Genomic DNA, 23,062 nt, shown 5'->3' on the forward strand with positions numbered 1-23,062 from the left:
CAGCCCGCGAGTTTACATCGTGGCTGGTTCACAATAGACCCTCCATCCATCTCAACCATGGCCCGTGACATCAAAGCGGGCACGGCCGGGGTGGAGATGGGGGGTGGGGGGGGCGGAAGGAGTTCCCAAGCAAGGAATTTCATTGGCCGCAGTCATGCTTGGACCAAGTAACCTGGATGCCGGAATGAACCTGAGCAATCAGCTGAGGGGCAGAAATGGTGCCCTTCGTGGCCTCCAGGCTAGGGTCCCCAGAAATCGCTCTCTGGACTTTTCCTGATTGGCCCTTTTATAAAGGGGGCCAATAATTTTTCTTACTGCACCACCCACAGCTGTATCCCGCACCCCCCAACCCCCGCCCCCACCAACACCCGCACCACACCACACCACCAGAGGGCTGACCAGTATCCAGCAGAAAGTTGAATTACTGTGAAGCTTAGATTGAGCTTCATTGTAACAATGTAAAGGCCAAAGACAGTATTCTAAATAGTAGATTACTTGATTTTCTTAACAAACATAATATCCTCAGAAAAAACCAAATAGGCTTTCTTCCAAAACACCGCACCGCCGACCATATCTATACCCTTCACACCCTCATTGAAAAACATATACACCAAACAAAAAATGGGAAAATATTCGCCTGTTTCATCGACTTCAAGAAAGCCTTTGACTCTATATGGCACGAAGGGCTCTATTATAAACTTCTTCAGTGTGGAATAGGGGGCAAAGTCTATGACCTTATTAAATCAATGTATCTGAAAAACAAATGCGGGGTCAAAATTGGAGACAAACGCACCGATTTCTTCACCCAGAGAAGAGGCGTCCGGCAGGGCTGCAATTTGAGCCCGACCCTGTTCAACATATACATAAATGAATTAGCAGACATGCTGGAGCAAAGCGAGTCACCAGGTCTCTGTCTCCTGGATGGAGTGAAATCCCTGTTCTATGCGGACGACCTGGTTCTGCTGTCTCCCACAGAACAGGGATTACAGCAACAACTAGACCTACTCGACAAATACTGCCAAAATTGGGCTCTAACAGTAAATCTAAAGAAAACCAACATCATGATTTTTCAAAAAAGGCCCAGATGTCAGGAAAACAAATACCAGTTTACCCTCAGTGATACCACTATAGGACACACTATGAGCTACACCTACCTTGGTCTAACTATTACAGCATCAGGGAGCTTCAGCATAGCAGTGAATGCACTAAAAGAAAAAGCCCGAAGAGCCCTATATGCAATAAAAAGAAAATTCTACAACATCCAAATCCCAATCAAAATCTGGCTCAAAATATTTGACAGCATAATCCTGCCCATTGCACTGTACGGTAGTGAAGTATGGGGCCCGCTAAATCACCAAAGCTACACTAAATGGGAAAAACACACAATAGAAGCCCTACATGCAGAATTCTGCCGAAGCATCCTTCGCACCCAAAGAAAAACGCCAACAAATGCATGCAGAGCCGAACTAGGCAGATACCCACTGATAATAAACATCCAAAAACGAGCACTAAACTTCCTAAATCACCTCAAATCTAGCTCCCCAGACACCCTTCATTTCAAAGCCTTTCAGACCCAAGAGCTAAACCCAGAAAAGAGTCCCCTGAGTCAGCTGCTACTGAAACTAAGTACTCAGCCGGACCCTGACCAGCCCCAGACCAACACAGCCGTCCAAACACCAATCCGAGTGAACCAAATCATTAAAAAATGCAAAGAAACCTACCTGGAACATTGGAACAAAATAACTGAAAGCCAAAGCAGATTAGAATGTTACCGGGCCCTAAAAAGAGAATATAAACTGGCAGACTACCTCACGACCATCAGGGACACAAAACAGAGACAGACCCTCACCAGGTACAGACTAAGCGACCACCAACTGGAAATTGAAAAAGGCAGATACAAGAAATCCTGGCAGCCTAGAGAGAATAGAATATGCGATCAATGTCTGGCCGGCGAGGTTGAAACAGAGATGCATTTCCTCCTAAAATGCGAAAAATTCAACACATCAAGAAACATATTATTCAACAAGCTAAGCCAAACAACCCCAGATTTCAAGGAATTGGATGACCTGTCAAAATTGAGATTAGTCCTAGGAGAAGGAGACAGACCATACCTTGGGGCCAAATATGTAACAACATGTCACAACCTGAGGACTGTTTAAAAATTAAGACTGTTTAAAATTAATATTGAGCGTACCAAATGAAGTACAAAGACTGTTTAAAATTAATATTGTTTAAAAGTAATATTGTATGTAACCAACAAATGTCAAATCGATTGACACCTACAGAATGTTGGAAAACTGTACCTTTTTGCTATGTAAGCTTTGGCAATATGGTTCTCTGTAAACTTTCATGCCAATAAAGCATTTGAATTGGAATTGGAATTGGAATTGGACAGAGAGGTCAGGTTAGGAACGGGAGAGGGTGTTACATTGGCAAGCCACAGGGAGCTGAGAGTCACACTTGCAGACAGAACAAAGGCTTTCCGCAAAGCAGTCACCTGGGGTCTGAATTTGGTCTCCCCAATGTAGAAGAGACCGCACCGTGAGCCGCTAATACAGTATGCCAGGTTGGAGGAAGAAGACCGAAACTGCTGTCTCACAGAGAAGGAGGGCTTGCAGCCCGAGATGATAGCGCAGGAGGAAGTCAACAGACAGGTGTTGCATTTACTGTGAACCACTGCAGAGAGAATTTCTCAGCTGAGTAAAATCAAGGCATTGCAGAAGCTCTGATGCAGAAAGTAGTCAGCAGAGTCGATGGGGTGGAGATGGAGAATCAGGAAGAAAAGAATGGAGTCTCTACAGGAAACCGGGTGGGAAGAACCAGGTAATTGTGAGAGTCGGTAGGCTTGTAATAAGAACATAAGAACATAAGAAATAGGAGCAGGAGTAGGCCAATCGGCCCCTCGAGCCTGCTCCGCCATTCAATAAGATCATGGCTGATCTGATCCTAACTGCCAATCCACTATCACCGAACCATCTCCTGAATCTAACAGAATTAGACACACAAAATAGGAGCAGGATCAGGCTACACGGCCCCTGGGCCCGCTCCGCTACCCACAGGGCCATGACCGATCCGAACCTAGACTCATGTCCAAATTCCTGCCCGCTCCCCGTAACCCTTAATTCCCTTTACTTCTAGGAAACTGTCTATTTCTGTTTTAAATTTATGTAATGATGTAGCTTCTACAGCTTTTTGGGGCAGCATATTCCATGGACCTACCACCCTCTGAGTGAAGTAGTTCCTCCTCATCTCAGTTTTGAAAGAGCAGCCCCTTATTCTAAGACTATGCCCCCTAGTTCTAGTTTCACCCATCATCGGGAACATCTTCCCCGCATCCACCCGATCCAACCCCTTCACAATCTTATATGTTTCAATAAGATCGCCTCTCATTCTTCTGAACTCCAATGAGTAGAGTCCCAATCTACTCAACCTCTCCTCACATGTCCATCCCCTCATCCCCGGGATTAACCGAGTGAACCTCCTTTGTACTGACTCGAGAGCAAGTATGTCCTTTCTTAAGTATGGACACCAAAACTGTACGCAGTATTCCAGGTGCGGTCTCACCAATACCTTGTACAACTGAAGCAATACCTCCCTATTTTTATATTCTATCCCCCTAGCAATGAAAGCCAACATTCCATTGGCCTTCTTAATCACTTGCTGCACCTGCATACTAACCTTTTGAGTTTCGTGCACCAGGACCCCCAGATCCCTTTGTACTTCAGTACTTTCCAGTTTCTTGCCATTAAGATAATAACTTGCTCTACGATTTTTCCTGCCAAAGTGCATAACCTCACACTTTCCAGTATTGTATTCCATCTGCCAAATCTCTGCCCACTTACTTAGCCTGTCTATGTCCCCTTGCAGGTTTTTTATGTCCTCCTCACTCACTACTTTCCCTCCCATCTTAGTATCATCTGCAAACTTTGATATGTTACACTCGGTCCCCTCCTCCAAATCATTAATATAGATTGTAAAGAGTTGGTGACCCAGCACTGACCCCTGCGGAACACCACTAGTTACTGATTGCCAGTCTGAGAATGAACCATTTATCCCAACTCTCTGCCTTCTGTTAGATAGCCAATCCTCTATCCATGCCAGAATATTACCCCCAATCCCGTGATTTTTTATCTTAAGCAATAATCTTTTGTGTGGCACCTTGTCAAATGCCTTTTGGAAGTCTAAATACACTACGTCCACTGGTTCCCCTTTATCCACCCTATATGTTACTTCCTCAAAGAACTCCAGCAAATTTGTCAAACATGACTTCCCCTTCATAAAACCATGCTGACTTTGTCCTATTAAATTATGATTATCCAAATGTCCTGTTACTGTCTCCTTAATAATGGACTCCAAAATTTTACCTACCACAGATGTTAGGCTAACCGGTCTATAGTTTCCAGCCTTCTGTCTACTGCCCTTTTTAAATAAGGGTGTTACATTAGCAGTTTTCCAGTCAGCCGGGACCTTTGCCGAGTCCAGGGAGTTTTGGAAAATTATTACCAATGCATCCACAATCCCTACCGCCACTTCCCTCAAGACCCTAGGATGTAAGCCATCAGGTCCAGGTGATTTATCCGCCTTGAGTCCCATTATTTTACCGAGTACCACTTCTTTAGTGATTTTGATCGTGTTTAGCTCCTCCCCCCTTAGCCCCCTGTTTGTCCAGTGTTGGGATATTCTTAGTGTCTTCTACTGTAAAGACTGATATAAAATATTCATTCAGTGTTTTTGCCATCTCCATATTTCCCACCATTAATTTCCCAGTCTGATCCTCTAATGGACCAACATTTACTTTAGCCACCCTTTTTCTTTTTATATAACTATAAAAACTCTTACTATCTGTTTTTATATTTTTTGCTAATTTACTTTCATAATCTATCTTCCCTTTCTTAATCAATCTTTTTGTTATTTTTCTTGTCTTTTAAAGTTTTCCCAATCCTCTATCCTCCCACTAGATTTGGCTACCTTATATGCCCTTGTTTTTAGTCGAATACTATCCTTAATTTCTTTACTTAGCCACGGATGGCTGACTTTTCTTTTACACCCTTTTCTTCTCAGTGGAATATATATTTTTTGGAAGTTGTAAAATAACTCCTTAAATGTACACCACTGATCATGTATCGTCTTACCCTTTAATCTATTTTCCCAATCCACTCTACTCAATTCCGCTCTCATACCTTCATAGTCTCCTTTATTCAAGCTTAGCACGCTTGTTTGAGATCCAACCTTCTCACCCTCTAATTGAATATGGAATTCAACCATGTTATGGTCACTCATTCCAAGGGTGACTTTACTAGGACATTTTTAATTAATCCTGTCTCGTTACACAGGACCAGATCCAAGGTTGCTTGCCCCCTGGTCGGTTCAGTTACATACTGCTCAAGAAACCCATCCCTAATACACTCAATGAACTCATCCTCAAGGCAACCCTGCCCAATTTGATTTGTCCAATTAATATGATAGTTAAAATCCCCCATAATTATAGATGTTCCCTTATTACAAGCCTCAACTATTTCCTGATTGATACTCCGTCCAACAGAGTTCCCACTGTTCGGAGGCCTCTCGACTACGCCCACTAGTGTTTTTTTCCCCTTATTATTCCTTACCTCCACCCAAACTGTTTCATTATCCTGATCTTTTGACCCAATATCATTTCTCTGTATTACAGTGATTCCTTCCTTTATTAACATAGCCACCCCACCTCCCCTTCCTTCCTGCCTGTCCTTCCTGATCCTTAAATAACCTGATATGTTTAATTCCCAGGCATTGTCACCCTGCAGCCATGTTTCTGTAATGTCAGTAGAACACCTATCATTAGAGATGCAGAGAATGAACTCTGGGAAGGGAAGGGAAAAAATCAGAGATGGACCACGTGAAGCTGAGGGATGACTGGCAATTGGAAGCATAATTAATACATTCTCAAGATCAGAGCGAGAGTAAGCAGCACCCACACAGTTGCCAATCTAATGGAAGTAGAGGTCAGTAGGATCTTTGGAATTCTCTACCCGAGAGGGCTGTGGAGTCTGAGTCAGTGAATATATTCAAGGTGGAGATAAACAGATATTTGAGCTACAGGGGAGTCAAGGGTTATGGGGAAAAGGCAGGAAAGTGGAGTTGAGGCCAAGGTCAGTTCAGCCACGATCTTATTGAATGACGGAGCAGGCTCGAGGGGCCGAATGGCCGACTCCTACTCCTATTTCTTATATTCTTATGTCAGGGAGGGGGCCTGAATAGAACTGGAACAAACATATCTTACAACGAGACAGTGTGGCTTCCCATAGTGACATGTTTTATCTGGATAAAGTGATGGAGTTAATGGAGAAGATGAGAACAGGTTCAGCTGTGTGAAGGGGGGAGGTGGCGGATGGGGACTTGTTGGGCCGCTGTTCAAGGAAGAAGGCCATCACATTATCCAGATGAGAGGTGTAGGTGCAGTAAGATTGGAGGCAGAGAATCTGAAATCACTAAAGCGGCAGAGGGCATCAGAGGTGGGCATTAGCTGGGTAGAGACAGGTAAAGGAGTGGGAAAAAAAGCATCAAGATCAGAGGGAGTTAGTTCAGAGGACTTACTAAACCAACCAGTCTAGGCGTCTGTTTCAAAATCTATCCAGAAAGGCAAATGTGCACCAAATTTCCTCAGCTCTAATTTCAGAAACAGATGTTGCACTTCACTCATCTTGAAACTATTTTCCTGAACAGCGCAGATATAGTATTGTACTGCCCCCCACCACCCTCTCACCACTCACCCCTCCCCCCCCCACCCCAGCCTCCAATCACCAATGCAGATGTTTGCTGCTCTTGGACAGAAGGTCTATTCGTCCAAACTTAAAGGCCATTGCTCTACTCATTAGTATCATAAAGGCTTAGGGGGAAAAATTGGGTTGCTTTGCGCCTCCTGTTAGCGCCCCCGGGGCGCAAAGCCCCTAGCGCCCGGGCGCGGCACCGCTGACACCTCCCGCGAAACTCAGCAGGAAGTTGGCAGCGGCGGCAGTCGGTAGCGCTCCGCGGCGCTGTGCCTCCGGCGATGACATCATCACTGTGCGCAGCGACCCACTCGCACCCCGGCTACAAACTTCGGCTGCGCCCCCTGACCTACCGCCGGACGATATGTCCGACAGCATCAGGGTGGCGTTTTTACGTCTGCGGCGGCGCAAATTAAAGGGCAGGTGCTGGGTGGCCACTTCCCCTTTTTTATTCGGGTTGCTGGCTGGGATCGGTCAGCCCCAGCACTCCTCTTGAGTGCCGGGCTGTTTTCCCGGCACCCCGCTCCCCGGTGGACCAGCAGGTCCCCGGTGTTCGCTGCGCTAGGCCCCTCCCCTTTAATCAGGGGAGGGAGGCCTGTAATACCGCGACGCTACGTGCCGACACGTGTGGCGCTGTTGCACGTAGCGCCGCGATATTGAATGGTAACGCCCCAGGAAGGAGGGGGAGCCTTCCTGCTTGGGGCGCTACTGCTGAATTTATGGCGTGGGGGTGCTAACTTTATCGGGGCACTAAAAGTAGCGCCCCAGCAAAGTTAGCGGGGCACCAGCAAATTTCTCCACCTCAGTATTCTGTAGCTGAATTTCCTTTTTTTTAAATTGCCAGATTTATGCAAGAACCACCTGGTTCCAGTCTGCGACAATCCATTATCTAACCAGTAAAGTCAGAGGTGAGTTTCAGCTAGTGTTAAGCTTGTGTTATTGGTTAGATACTGCGGCCTAGAAATTGAGTTGGCGCCGCGCCAGGGCTTTAGCGCCGGAAATTTAGTGCCGGCGCTAAGTCCCCCTGCGCGCGCCAAAAATTCAGTAGCGCCGCGCCCAGACGGCTGCCGGCGCTACTGGAGGGTGTCAGCGCCTCGCAATGGGCGCTGACTGCCGCATTGCGGCGCTAATCCGCCGCTGCGGCACCCGATGCGGTGCGGCAGGCTGGGGAAGTGCAGGCCTCCTCCTTCCGTTAAGGAGGAGCTGCCTGCACCCGACCGCTGGCCGTTGATCTGTGGAGAAAAATGAGCCCGGCACCTCGGAGAAGTGCCGGGCTCACGGCCCACACGCATCTGTGCCGCGGGGGGGTGTTGGAGGAGTCCGGGGAGGGAGGTGCGTGCAGGCGGCCGCCGGGAAAGCGGCCGGCCGCCGCGCGACCTTAATGCGCCGGCGCTAAGACCCGTAGCGAACTTTTGAAAAATCGTTGGTTGCGGCTGCCACGGGCGAGGCGGCCGCAACTCAATTTCGGCGTTCGGGCGCGTTGCCACGGCAACCGGGACGCTGCGCACACCGATGACGTCATCGGTGCCGGCGCAGCGCAACCGGCTAACGCCGATGGCAGCGCCCAAGTGAATTTCTCAATCGGCTGTACTTGTGGCGCTAGGCCCTCTAGCGCCTCAAAATGGGCGCTAACCCCACTCAATTTCTAGGCCTGCATCTTTTAAAGTATAGTTCCCATGCTCATTTAAAGGAATAAGGAATAAAACAAGCTTGGGAAGAAAAAAATAACTTTTTTTAGTACATTCAATGGAGGAACTTTGTTTCTATCTCATGTGCATCCGTGTTTGCTCAGTGATTAGCACTCTCGCCTGAGTCACAAGTTGTGGGTTCAAGTCCCTTCCAGAAACTTGACCTCATAATCTAGGCTGACACGTCAGTGCAGTACTGAGAAACTGTTGCACTGTCAAAGGTGCCGTCTTTCGGATAAGACATTAAACCAAGGCCCTCTGAGGTGGATGGAAAGATCCCTTGGCACTATTCAAAGAAGAGCAGGGGAGTTTCACCAGTGTCTTGGCTAATATTTATCCCTCAACTCATATCACAAATAAACAGATTACCTGATCATTATCTCATTGTTGTGTGAGTCCTTACTGTGATCTTTCTCCAGTTTCTCTCTGATCTCCCCTCATGACCTCTCCGCACTCATCTTGTCCATGAGACCCACTTCCTGCTCCCTCCCTATTCCCACCAAACTGCTGACCACCCAACTTTTCTGGCTCCAATGTTAGCTGACATTATTAACGGTTCTCTCTCCTCAGGTACTGCCCCCTCTCCCTCAAATCTGCCGTCATCACCCCTCTCCTCAAGAAACCAACCCTTGACCCCTCTGTCCTTGCAAACAACCGCCCCATCTCCAACCTCCCTTTCCTCTCCAAAGTCCTTGAACGTGTTGTCGCCTCCCAAATCTGTGCCCATCTTTCCTGCAACTCTATATTTGAATCCCTCCAATCAGGTTTCCGCCCCTGCCACAGCACCGAAACGGCTCTCATCAAAGTCACAAATAACATCCTTTGTGACTGTGACAAAGGTAAATGATCCCTCCTCGTTCTTCTTGACCTGTCTGCAGCCTTTGACACGATTGACCACTCCATCCTTCTCCAACGCCTCTCCACCGTCATCCAGTTGGGTGGGACTGCACTCGCCTGGTTCCATTCTTATCTATCTAATCGTAGCCAGAAAACCACCTGCAATGGCTTCTCTTCCCGCTCCCGCATCGTTACCTCTGGTGTTCCCCCAAGGATCTAGCCTTGGCCCCTCCTATTTCTCATCTACATGCTGCCCCTTGGTGACATCATCTGAAAACACAGCGTCAGTTTCCGCATGTACGCTGACGTCACCCAGCTCTACCTCACTACCACTTCTCTCGATCCCTCCATGGTCTCTAAATTGGCAGACTGCTAGTCCGACATCCAGTTCTGGATGAGCAGAAATTTTCTCCAATTAAATATTGGGAAGACCGAAGCCATTGTTTTCGGTCCCCACCACAAACTCCGTTCCCTAGTCACCGACTCCATCCCTCTCTCTAACATCTGTCTGAGGCTGAACCACACTGTTTGCAACCTTGGTGTCATGTTTTACCCTGAAATGAGCTTCCGACCACATATCTGCGGCATAACTGAGACCGCCTATTTACACCTCCATAACATCGCCCGTCTCCGCCCTTGCTTCAGCTCATCCGCTGCTGAAACCCTCATCCATGCCTTTGTTACCTATAGACGTGACTATTCCAACACACTCCTGGCTGGCCTCCCACATTCTACCCTACGTAAACTTGAGGTCTTCCAAAACTTGGCTGCCCGTGTCCCAACTTACACCAAGTCCGATTCACCTCGATTTCAAAATTCTCATCCTTGTTTTCAAATCCCTCCATGGCTTCACCGCTTCCTATCTCTGTAATCTCCTTCAGCCCCACAACCCTACTGAGATATCTGCGCTCCTCTAATTCTGCCCTCTTGAGCATCCCCGATTATAATCGCTCAACCATTAGCGGCCGTGCCTTCTGTTGCCTCGGCCCTAAGCTCTGGAATTCCCTCCCTAAATCTCTCCGCCTCTCTACCTGTCTTTCCTCCTTTAAGACGCTCCTTAAATCCTACCTCCTTGACCAAGCTTTTGGTCACCTGCCCTAATCAGTGTCAAAGTTTTTGTGAAGCGCCTTGGGACGTTTTACTACGTTAGGGGCACTATATAAATAAAAGTTGTTGTTGTTGTTGTTGTTCAAATTGGCTGCCACATTTCCCTACATTACAACAGTGACTACACTTAGAAATAACTTCATTGATTGTAAAGTGCTTTGATACGCCCTGAGGTCATTAAAGGTTTTTCTTTCCTGACTCTCAAAAGTGGTCTCAATATAACCCTGTCTCTTTGTCAGCTCATCACAAAGCTTGTCTCCAGTCTTATATTTTGCTCCATAAATTCACACAACACTAACCTGCGGAAAGGGGGTGGGGGGATGATTTGAATACAGTAATTCCAAACATAATTGGGAGTATATCTTCCTGAGGTGTCCATAATTATTCTGTCCCAATAAACAACAACAACTTGCATTTATATAGCTCCTTTAATGTCATAAAACACTTCACAGGAGCGTTATCAAACAAAATTTGACACCGAGCCATATAAAGAGTGATACGAATCAGTCATTCATGAAAGAAAGACTTATGAAATAATAATGAACAGCCTACGGGTGGCGCTGTCCAGGGAGAGTATAAATACTCGGGCATGGGCCTAGCTTGCGCAGGACATTCTTAACAGGAACTAGTGAAGGACACAACTAGACCTCCATGTTGTAAAACAGTGATTAAAGCTTTGTTTAACGCTTAGACTAAGTGCCTTGTAGTTTTCTTACGTCAAAGAGATATTAGGGCAGGTGACCAAAAGCTTGGTCAAAGAGATAGGTTTTAAGGAGCATTTTAAAGGAGGAAGGAGAGGTAGAGAGGCGGAAAGGTTTAGGGAGGGAATTCCAGACCTTAGGGCCTCGGCAGCTGAAGGTAATCCCCCCAATGATGGAACGATTAAATTTGGGGATGCTCAAGAGGCCAGAATTGGAGGAGCGCAGATATCTCAGAGGGTTGTAGGGTTGTAGGAGGTTACAGTGATAGGGAGGGGACAAGGCCATGGAGGGATTTGAAAACAAGGATGAGAATTTTAAAATCGAGGCGTTGCTTAACCGGGAGCCAATGTAGGTCAGTGAGCACTGGGGTGATGGGTGAACAGGATGGGCAGCAGAGTTTTGGGTGAGCTTATGTTTATGGAGGGTGGCAGATTAAAAATCTTAAATCGGAGGTCCCCCAGTGACTCACTGCCCAGATGGTATTGAGTCATGTAGACCAGAAAGACCCTGGGCTGGATTTTGTCAATGGGAAGCTTTTGGAGGCGGGACTTTCAATCCCACCTCCATCGGCTTCAGGCCAACCAGCAGGATATTCCTCTGATTGAGCTTGTTAAGCCCGCCAAGCAGGCTCAGCAGGCCAATTAGGAGGAAATCACTGACAGAGCACGTCAACGTCTGACGTGCCATCAGTCAAGATTTCTTGAAAGAAGAAATGTCAGCGTTTCACAGCTCTGTGAAGCTGTCAAACACTGACATTCTGTGTAGTTTGATGAGCCCTTGTGTTCAGGACTCATTAAACCTGTCAACTTTGCAGAAATCACCTGGCTGTTGGTTCGGAGGATCCAACAGCCAGTCTGTGAAATCTACAAAGAAGATGTCGGGACTCTGGATCCACAGCGGATGAAGGTTGTAGGCAGAAACAAAGGTAAGTGAACATTTTATATCACTTAACACTCACCTTACATATTTACCACTCCACACGTGCACCCATCACTCACCTCTACACCTCACTTTCAGACTCCTCTGACCCCCGCAGACCTCCTTCTCACCTCCTACACCCTGGCGAGGTACTCCGGGGTCGGGAAGCCTGCACTTCGGTGCTAAAAGTAGGGATAATTCTATTTTCTGCCTGTTCACTACCTGTTAACAGGCAGTTAATAGGATTTAATCCCTTTCCCGCCTCGAGGAGACGGGACCAGGGGCAGGACAGCTTCCTGTCTCCTGGCAAGAGGGCATGGAGGCGGGTTGGGGCGGGTTTGGCAGCCGCCCCCAAATCCTGCAACTTAACTGGCAGTCCCACCTCCATACCCGCCTCCTCGGGGCTGAGAAAATCCAGCCCCCTGTTTTTCAGGAAGGTTTTCAGGCCTACTCCTGCTCCTATCTTCTATGTTTCTATGTTAATGGAGGAGCAAGTATGTCAGGAAATGCTTGGCAGGAATATCTTGTGTGACATGGAAGATACCAGTAGGCTAGGATATAGGTAACACAATACTGAAAATGTCAGGAGTTATTTCGCTTCATTTGAAATGATTAAATGATACCTTAATCTCATGCCTCTCAAGCTTGTGGTCATGTTTTGAAAACAAGTGAATAGCACACCTTCACCCTGCCCCGTTTCCTCCTGGTACTCTGGCAAACACGACAATATCAGCTTGCAGTGTCAGAGAGCTGAAAGTAGCTGCAGCAGCAGATAGCTAATTATCACTGCAGGATTAGATAGATGTTAATAGCTGGTTTCATAGATTCATAGAGATAGGAACAGGAGTAGGCCATTCGGCCCTTCGAGCCTGCTCCGCCATTCAATGAGATCATGGCTGATCTTCGTCTGAGATCTTAGCTGATCTTACCAGTTCAGTACCCCGTCCCCGCCTTTTCTCCGTAACCCTTAATCCCCTTAGCCTTCAGAAATATATCCAATTCTCTCTTGAAAATATTTATTGAATTAGCCTTCACAGCCCTCTGTGGCAGGGAATTCCACAGGCTCACCACTCTTTGAGTGAAGAAATTCTTCCTCATCTCTGTTTTAAATGATTTGCCCGCTATTTTTAGACTGTGGCCCCTGGTTCTGTGCTCCCCTGCCATTGGAAACATTCTCTCTGAATTCAGCCTGTCCAGGCCTGCCATAATTTTATATGTTTCGATGAGATCCCCTCTCAATCTTCTAAACTCCAGTGAGTACAAGCCCAAACTATTCAATCTCTCCTCGTAGGTCATTCCCGCCATTCCAGGTATCAGCCTGGTGAATCGCCGCTGCACTCTTTCCATGGCAAGAACATCCTTCCGCAGATGGGGCGCCCAAAACTGTACACAATACTCCAGATGCGGTCTCACCAGCACCTTGTACAGCTGTAGTAAGGTATCCCTATTCCTATACTCGAACCCCCTTGATATGAAGGCCAACATACCATTTGCCTTCTTAATCGCCTGTTGCACCTGCATGCTCTCCTTCAGTGACTGGTGCACAAGAACACCCAGGTCCCTCTGCACTTCCCCATCTCCCAATCTATTGCCATTTAGAGAATAATCTACCCTCCTGTTTTTACCCCCAAAGTGGATAACCTCGCATTTATCCACATTATAGTGCATCTGCCACGTATCCGCCCATTCCCCCAACCTGTCCAAATCGCACTGTAGCCTCCTGACATCCTCATCAGAGCCCACCCCTCCTCCTAGTTTAGTGTCGTCAGCGAATTTGGAAATATTGCATCCAATTCCCTGATCCAGATCATTTATATATATTGTGAACAGCTGGGGTCCCAGGACAGATCCTTGCGGCACCCCGCTGGTCACTGCCTGCCACTCCGAAAACGAGCCGTTTATTCCAACTCTCTGTTTTCTATCCGCCAGCCAGTTCTCTATCCACGTTAATACTTTGCCCCCAATCCCATGAGCCTTAATTTTGCATGATAATCTTTTGTGTGGAACCTTATCGAAGGCTTTCTGGAAGTCAAGGTACACCACATCCACTGGCTCTCCCCCATCTATTTTACCAGTTACTTCCTCAAAAAATTCCAGCAGATTAGTCAAACACGATTTACCCTTTGTAAATCCATGTTGACTCTGTCCGATCCTTTCCCCATTTGTCAAGTGCTCCGCTATTTTATCCTTAATAATGGACTCTAGCATTTTGCCCACAACCGATGTAAGGCTTACTGGTCTATAATTCCCTGCTTTCTCTCTACCCCCCTTTTTAAATATTGGGGTAACATTAGCTACCCTCCAATCCACGGGTACTGTTCCCGAGTCAATGGAGTTCCGGAAGATGATCCTTAGAGCATCTGCTATCTCCAGGGCCACCTCCTTAAGTACCCTAGGATGTAGTTTATCAGGCCCCGGGGATTTGTCGGCCTTCAGTCCCCTCAACTTACCCAACACCATATCCCTAGAGATACTAATTTCTGTCAGCTCCTCCCTCTCATTAGTCCCTATGTTTGCCGATATTCCTGGGAGGTTATTTGTGTCCTCCTTTGTGAATACAGAACCAAAGTATGAGTTTAATTGGTCTGCCATTTCCTTATTCTCCATTATATATTCTCCCGAATCGGACTGCAAGGGACCGACTTGGGATTTTACCAGTCTTTTCCTCCTGATATACCGATAAAAGCTTTTGCAGTCTGTCTTTATGTTTGCTGCAAGTTTACTTTCGTATTCTATTTTCCCCTTCCTGATTAATCCCTTTGTCCTCTTTTGCTGTATCCTGTACTGCCCCCAATCTTCCGGTCTGGTGCTTTTTTTTGCCAGTTGATATGCCCTTTTTTTTGATTTTATGCTGTCCCTAATTTCCCTCGTTATCCACGGTTGAGCCACCTTTTTAGGTTTATTTTTATGCCAAACCGGTATAAACATGTTCTGGAATTCTTCCATTCTATCTTTGAATGCTTGCCATTGTCTATCCACTGTCAATCCCCCCAGAAACACCACCCAATCAATCTTACCCAATTCCCGTCTCATACCCTCGTAATTCCCTTTATTTAAGTTCTGGACCTTAGTCTCTGATTCAATTTCCTCACTCTCCATCTCGACTGAGAGCTCGATCATATTATGATCGCTCTGACCCAAGAGGCCTCGTACAAGAAGATTGTTGCTGTATGTTGGAGGAAAACGTTAATTGGTACAGAAATCTAGGAAGTAAAATAAGGAGCTACAGACAGACACCATTTTGGCATGTCCCATTAATAACTTATTAACAGGCGGTAACTATTTTAAAAATAGGTTGTGTAAAACAGGACACGTGAGACATTTGCAACCTTCACGCACTTGTTACCAGCATCACCACACCAACAATGTTCTATATAGAGGCTCACAATGAAGGGGTTATTGACATATACTAGTCTCCATCAGTTGTGTATTTTGTTTCTAATATCAGACAAGTATCACGTGTGGTTGTCTCTACCTTTATCTTGGTGCATACACGGGGGCGTGTGTACTAACCCGATTAAGGTAATTCAGAAAACTGTATCGTTTGCAGGAAGTGTCTGAACATCTGGGAACACTGAGTACATAGAAACATAGAAGATAGGAGCAGGAGTAGGCCATTCGGCCCTTCAAGCCTGCTCCGCCATTCAATGAGATCATGGCTGATCATCCAAATTCAGTACCCTGTCCCTGCCTTCTCCCCATATCCCTTGATCCCTTTAGCCTTAAGAAATATATCCAACTCTTTCTTGAATATATTTAATGAATTGGCCTCTACTGCCTTCTGTGGTAGAGAATTCCACAGGTTCACCACTCTCTGGGTGAAGAAATTCCTCCTCATTTCAGTCCTAAATGGCTTACCCCTTATCCTTAGACTATGACCCCTGGTTCTGGACTCCCCCGCCATCGGGAACATCCTTCCTGCATCTAGTCTGTCCAGGCCTGACAGAATTTTATAGGTTTCGATGAGATCCCCTCTCAATCTTCTAAACTCCAGTGAGTATAAGCCCAATCGACACAATCTCTCCTCATACGTCATTCCTGCCATCCCAGGTATCAGCCTGGTGAATCTTCGCTGCACTCCTTCCATGGCAAGAACGTCCTTCCTCAGGTAAGGCGACCAAAACTGCACACAATACTCAAGGTGTGGTCTCACCAAGGCCCTGTACAACTGTAGCAAGACATCCTTGTTCCTGTACTCGAATCCTCTTGCTACGAAGGCCAACATACCATTTGCCTTCTTAACCGCCTGCTGCACCTGCATGCTTACCTTCAGCGACTGGTGCACAAGAACACCCAGGTCTCTTTGCACTTCCCCTTCTCCCAATCTATTGCCATTCAAATAATAATCTGCCTTCCTGTTTTTGCCACCAAAGTGGATAACCTCACATTTATCCACATTATAGTGCATTTGCCATGTTTCTGCCCAATTACCCAACCTGTCCAAATCGTACTGGAGTTTCACGACATCCTCCTCACAGCTTACCCTCCCACCCAGCTTTGTGTCGTCTGCAAATTTGGAGATATTACATCCAATTCCCTCGTCCAGATCATTAATATATATTGTGAGCAGCTGGGGTCCTAGGACCGATCCTTGCGGTACCCCACTAGTCACTGCCTGCCACTCGGAAAACGACCCGTTTATTCCAACTCTTTGCTTTCTGTCCGCCAACCAGTTCTCTATCCAAGTCAATACCTTGCCCCCAATCCCATGTGCCTTAATTTTGCACGCTAATCTCTTATGCGGGACCTTATCGAAAGCCTTCTGAAAGTCCAAATACACCACATCCACTGGTTCTCCCTTATCTATTTTGCCAGTTACATCCTCAAAAAATGCCAGTAGATTAGTCAAGCATGATTTACCTTTTGTAAATCCATGTTGACTTTGTCCGATCCTGTCACTGCTTTCCAAGTGCTCTGCTATTACATCTTTTATAATAGACTCTAGCATTTTCCCCACTACCGCTTTTTCTCTACCACCTTTTTTGAATGGGGGGGTAACATTAGCTACCCTCCAATCCATGGGTACTGTTCCAGAGTCTATCGAGTTCTGGAAGATGACCAGCAATGCATCTACTATTTCTAGGGCCACTTCCTTAAGTACCCTGGGATGTAGATTATCAGGCCCTGGGGATTTATCGGCCTTCAGTCCCATCAATTTTCCTAACACCATTTCCCTACAAATCCTGATTTCTTTCAGTTCCACCCTTTCGTCAGACCCTATGTTTCCCGGCATCTCTGGGAGGTTATTTGTGTCCTCCTTTGTGAAGACAGAACCAAAGTATGTATTTAGTTGGTCTGCCATTTCTTTGTTTCCCATTATAAATTCCCCTGATTCTGACTGCAAGGGACCTACGCTTGACTTCACCAATCTTTTTCTCTTCACAATATCTATAAAAGCTTTTACAGTCAGTTTTTATGTTCCCTGCAAGCTTACTCTCATATTCTATTTTCCCTTTCTTAATTAATCCCTTTGTCCTCCTTTGTTGAATCCTAAACTGCTCCCAATCCTCAGGATTATTGCTTTTTCTGGCCAATTTATATGTCCTCTCCTTGGATCTTATGCTATCCCTAATTTCCCGTGTTAGCCACGGTTGAGTCACCTTTTTTGTTTTACTTTTATGCCCACTGTTTTTTTGCCACTGTGTTAATGTAATCTTTGTTTTGCTCTGTTCTTGTTTCAGTATCGATTTCTTCTTCTGCTTCTTGCATTTATGTTGTTATCGCTCTTGAGGCATTTGTGGCCTTGAATGAGAGTCCTGGTTATCCCTGCAGCTCTAGGGTTGTGCCTTCTCTAACACTGCTGACATTTCAAGTAGTTTAAGGTTAATTCTGTGTCTCCCTTTGCCTAACGTTGTTCAGTAGTTGTCCATGGATTCTGTAGTTCTCTCGTCTTGGTTCTCTGTCTTGTGGTAAGGTATTCTTTATTTAGTTTATGTTTGCAGTATGTGTTGCAGTAATTCTCTGTAAAGTCGTCTTCCAATTAAGCAGATGTTCATTTCCTCTGGGTTTCTGTGATGTCATTTCTGTTCGTATGATTTTTCAGTGATAGGTCTTTCTACAATGTGGTTGTATCTGTGGTCCATTGGTTGCACGGTTGAGTGTTGCAATAAAATTTCTGTGGGACAAATGACGCACTATCGACATAAGTAGGCTAAGAGTGCAGCGTGGCTACAGGAAAATCAGCTGGGACATGGCTACATGGAGTCCCAGCTCAGCCCGCGAGTTTACATCGTGGCTGGTTCACAATAGACCCTCCATGTTGTAATGTAAGAAACACAGCAGCCAATTTGCGCACAGCAAGCTCTCACAAACAACACTGTGATAATGACCAGATAATCTGTTTTAATGATGTTGATTGGCCAGGACACTGGAGATAGCTCCCCTGCTCTTCTCCGAAATAGTGGCCGTGGGATCTTTTACGTCCACCTGAGAGAGCAGACGGGGCCTCGGTTTAACGTCTCATCCGAAAGACGGCGCCTCCGACAGTGAGGCACTCCCTGGAGTGTCAACCTAGTTCTTTGTGCTCACGTCTCTGGAGTGGGATGTGAGGGGTTACCAACTGAGCCACAGCTGACACTGTGTGGGAGAAATCAAAAGAGGTTCCTGCTTTTGATTGTTAGCTAGAGACCCCTACCGTGTGATTGTCAAGTGAGAACAGGATTGTATTTGGTTATGATATCCTCTTTAGTTGAATAGCATGTCGACACTCACTATCTGGGCACACACAGGAAAATTGTTGTGTTACCAGAGGGCTCCTGTGGAACTGTACCCCAACAAGAGAGGAGGGAAGAACACTGCAATAAACAAAGACTGTATTAGAAGTTTGTAGGTTCAAGCTTCCCCCCAGAGACTTAAGCACAGAATCTAGGTTTACATAGAATCATAGAAATCATAGAATGGTTACAGCACAGAAGAAGGCCATTCGGCCCGTCACGCCCGTGCCGGCTCTCTGCAAGAGCACTTCAGCTAGTCCCACGCCCCCGCCCTTTCCCCGTAGCCCTGCAATTTTTCTTCCTTCAGGCACTTATCCAATTCCCTTTGAAAGCCACGATTGAGTCTGCCTCCACCACCCTTTCAGGCATTGCATTCCAGATCCTAACCACTCGCTGTGTAAAAAGGTTTTTCCTTACGTCGCCTTTGGTTCTTTTGCCAATCACCTTAAATCTGTGTCCTCTGGTTCTCGACCCTTCTGCCAATGGGAACAGTTTCTCTCTATCTACTCTGTCTAGACCCCTCATGATTTTGAACACCTCTATCAAATCTACTCTCAATCTTCTCTGTTCTAAGGAGAACAACCCCAGCTTCTTTAGACTATCCATGTAACTGAAGTCCCTCATCCCCGGAATCATTCTCGTAAATCTAATCTGCACCCTCTCTAAGGCCTTCACATCCTTCCTAAAGTGCGGTGCCCAGAATTGGACACAATACTCCAGTTGAGGCTGAACCAGTGTTTTATAAAGGTTCATCATAACTTCCTTGCTTTTGTACTCTGTGCCTCTAGTTAGTGCCATACTGAGGGAGTGCTGCATTATCGCAGGTGCTGTATTTTGGATGAGATGTTAATTCAAAGGACCCATTTACCTTCTCAAGTGGATGTAAAAGATCCCATGGCATTATTTGAAGAGCAGGTGAGTTGACCTGGCCAATATTTATCTCTCAACTAACATCACCAAAATCAGATGATCTTTTTATTTATTTCAAAGCTGTTTGTGGGACCTTGCTGTGCTCAAATTGGCTGCCGTGTTTCCCACAATAAGACAGTGACCGCACTTCAAAAGTGCCTCATTGGCTGTAAAGTGCACTGGGATGTCCTGAGGTCATGAAAAGCGCTATATAAATGCAAGTTACTTCTTTACCTAATGTGATGAGAGAACAAGAGTGCTCCTCTAATTCTAAGTGGTTAATTTGGCAGATTGTTAGCAATAAAATTGAAATATTAACAATTCTATTGCCATATTAAGCTACACCGATATTTTAAAATAGAGTTATAGGAATAACATTTAATCAAACATATTTGCCAAGCTTTTTCCTGGAAAAATATTTTTATCATTCTCCCTTTCAAAACATTGGTATTCCTGAATTCGGTACTTTTGCACCCCATCCACCACCATAAACATTCACTCCCTCCACCACCGGCGCACCGTGGCTGCAGTGTGTACCATCTACAAGATGTACTGCAGCAACTCGCCAAGGCTTCTTCGGCAGCACCTCCCAAACCCACGACCTCTACCACCTAGAAGGACAAGGGCAGCAGGCGCATGGGAACACCACCACCTCCAAGTTCCCCACCAAGTCACACACCATCCTGACTTGGAAATGTATCACCGTTCCTTCATCGTCACTGGGTCAAAATCCTGGAACTCCCTCCCTAACAGCACTGTGGGAGTACCTTCACCACATGGACTGCAGCGGTTCAAGAAGGTGGCTCACCACCACCTTCTCGAGGGCAATTAGGGATGGGCAATAAATGGTGGCCTTGCCAGCGACGCCCACATTCCATGAATGAATAAAAAAAAAGAATTACTAACTTTATGGGGGGGAAATTTAACTTTGGCGGGGCGCAAACCTGGTAGTAGCGGATCAGCCGCTTGTTATACACCCCGGCCAAATCGAACTAGGTGCATAATGGGCGGCCAACCCACCACCGCCAGTTTTGCACTCCCACCAAAATTGAATGTTACCCTGTATAATTTTTACCATCAACAATTGCCAAATAACAAAAAAAGTGTTCAATCTATATAGTTCAAGATTATTACAAGATTTTTTTTCTCGGCTCAAAAATATCCTAAGCTGTCGTGATGTGTTTGTGTGCGAGACGGGGTTTCCTCTCCCACTTCGAAGGCATAACTTTGGCGGATATTCAGCAGGTTGAACCCCTTGTTGCTGAATTTGGAGGACTGGGCTGCAGTTCCCGCCTGCTCCTCAGCCAGCACAGGGGGCAGCAGAGGCTGCAGTTCCTGGCTGCTCCTCAGCCAGCACAGGGGGCAGCAGAGGCTGCAGTTCCTGGCTGCTCCTCAGCCAGCACAGGGGGCAGCAGAGGCTGCAGTTCCTGGCTGCTCCTCAGCCAGCACAGGGGGCAGCAGAGGCTGCAGTTCCTGGCTGCTCCTCAGCCAGCACAGGGGGCAGCAGAGGCTGCAGTTCCTGGCTGCTCCTCAGCTGGAACAGGGGGCAGCAGAGACTGCAGTTCCTGGCTGCTCCTTAGCCAGCACAGAGGGCAGCAGAGGCTGCAGTTCCTGGCTGCTCCTCAGCCAGCACAGGGGGGCAGCAGAGGCTGCACTTCCTGCTAGCTCCTCAGCCAGCACAGGGGGCAGCAGAGGCTGCAGTTCCTGGCTGTTCCTCAGCCAGCACAGGGGGCAGCAGAGGCTGCAGTTCCTGACTGCTCCTCAGCCAGCACAGGGGGCAGCAGAGAGCCGGGCGTGTGACACAGCGGAAGCGGTGCAGGGAGCTGAGAGGCGGGGGGGATCATTTATTTATTTTTGCTTCCCAATATTTTGTAGCTAACGCGGCGCTGGAATCGGCTTTGATCGTCAAACGCCCTGAAATAGAGTAAGTGTGAAGCCTGCGGGGGAAAGGAATTCTTAATCTTTCATTTTATTTGCTCTAAGTCTGTGTGAATCTGCCCAGGGTCGGGAGTCTCTCGAGTGCACAGGCCTCAAGTCCTGAGGCCAGCCTGAGCAGCAATGCCTGTCACAGCTTTAAAGTTACACACAGCTCAATAATTTTTATAGCTTTTATCTACTCCCTCTTAAATTTTACTCCCAGATCTTGGCTATGCTTTAAACATTAAAAAAAAAATCCTTCCAAGCAAAATTATTTACTGGCTAAATATTTTGTGGATTTTATATTAAATTTACAGAGCACAAAAATCCAGGTTGGCACTCCCAGTGCAGTACCAGCAAATGAGAAACTGATTTCAGCAGGAGCTGGTATCGATGGTGGTTCAATGCCTGGTTAGGTGAAATGATTTTCTTTGCTCTCTCCAAAGGATTTAAAGAAAGTAGTCAGCCAGTGGCTCAGTGGGCAGCACCCTTGTCTCCCGAGTCAGAAGGTTCGTGGGTTCAAGTCCCACTCCAGAGACTTGAGCACAAAAATCTAGGCTGACACTGCCAGTGCAGTACTGAGGGAATGCTGCGCTGTCGGAGGTGCCGTCTTTCGGACGGGATGTTAAACCGAGGCCCCGTCTGCTCTCTCGGGTGGACGTGAAAGATCCTGCAGCACTATTTCGAAGAAGAGCAGGGGAGTTATCACCGGTGTCCTGGCCAATATCACTAAAACAGATTATCAGGTCATTATCTCATTGCTGTTTGTGGGAGCTTGCTGTGCGCAAAATTGGCTGCCGTGTTTCCTACATTACAACAGTGATTGCACCTCAAAAATTACTTCACTGGCTGTAAAGCGCTTTGGGAAGTCGTGAAAGGCGCTGATTTATTTATATTTTAGGAAAATTCAAGGGGTTGAAATGATGCAAACCCTGAGTGTAAAGTGAGTTTGTACTTTATGGCTTTAAATTCTGTCTATCTCCTCGTGTGCGTGTGTAAAAAGTGATGATTGATTGGTTTCTGTGTTGAAGTGTTTGACTCCTCTGGTTAGCAACAACCTTGTTTTCCTGTGTTGGCTATTTTTAAAAGGTGTTATTGTTTGGCTGATTGCCCAATAAAACACTCCAATGTATTGGGAGGGTGAAATAACACGGCTGGTAATGCGATAAATTTCATCCAGCATTAGAAATAATTTTCTTTTTGGCTTTAATTAGAGTGAGAAGTTATGTTGGGAAAGTGAATATCGCATCAAGATATATAGAGAATGACAATGGATGAGTGGGAGTGCTTAAAAGGGAATAGCCTGCTTGAAGGGCTTACCTGAAGCACTTGACTCTCCGCTGGTACTAAACTTTACCGTACTTGCGTGTGGACCTCAAAATCCGATCCAGGAAGGATGCAGAGTTACGGCTCAGGTCACTGGCACCTTGCCAGAGACAGGACCACTGGATACATTGAACAGGTAGTTGGGTGTCCAGGTGCATTGGGCTTCCACAAGGCTGTTTGAATATTTCAACACTGATTTG

General features: G+C 46.5%; 1 protein-coding gene across 2 annotated transcripts in view; it reads left to right on the forward strand.

Moving 5' to 3' along the window:
• Positions 1-23,062, forward strand: part of taf8 (TAF8 RNA polymerase II, TATA box binding protein (TBP)-associated factor) — a 60,410-nt gene that overhangs the window by 20,412 nt on the left and 16,936 nt on the right. Inside the window, exon 1 of one of the 2 annotated variants that reach the window (XM_086011213.1) lies at positions 21,401-21,543. The exons of the other annotated variant lie outside the window; for it this stretch is intronic. The gene's annotated coding sequence lies outside the window, so the exon portion shown is untranslated. Of the gene's footprint in view, positions 1-21,400; positions 21,544-23,062 lie in introns of those variants that run through there. 2 annotated transcript variants of the gene reach the window in all.

The sequence above is a fragment of the Somniosus microcephalus genome, chromosome 18 (assembly GCF_052327205.1).
Source record: "Somniosus microcephalus isolate GS21.2 chromosome 18, FLI_Smic_1.0, whole genome shotgun sequence".
Classification (NCBI taxonomy): domain Eukaryota; kingdom Metazoa; phylum Chordata; class Chondrichthyes; order Squaliformes; family Somniosidae; genus Somniosus; species Somniosus microcephalus.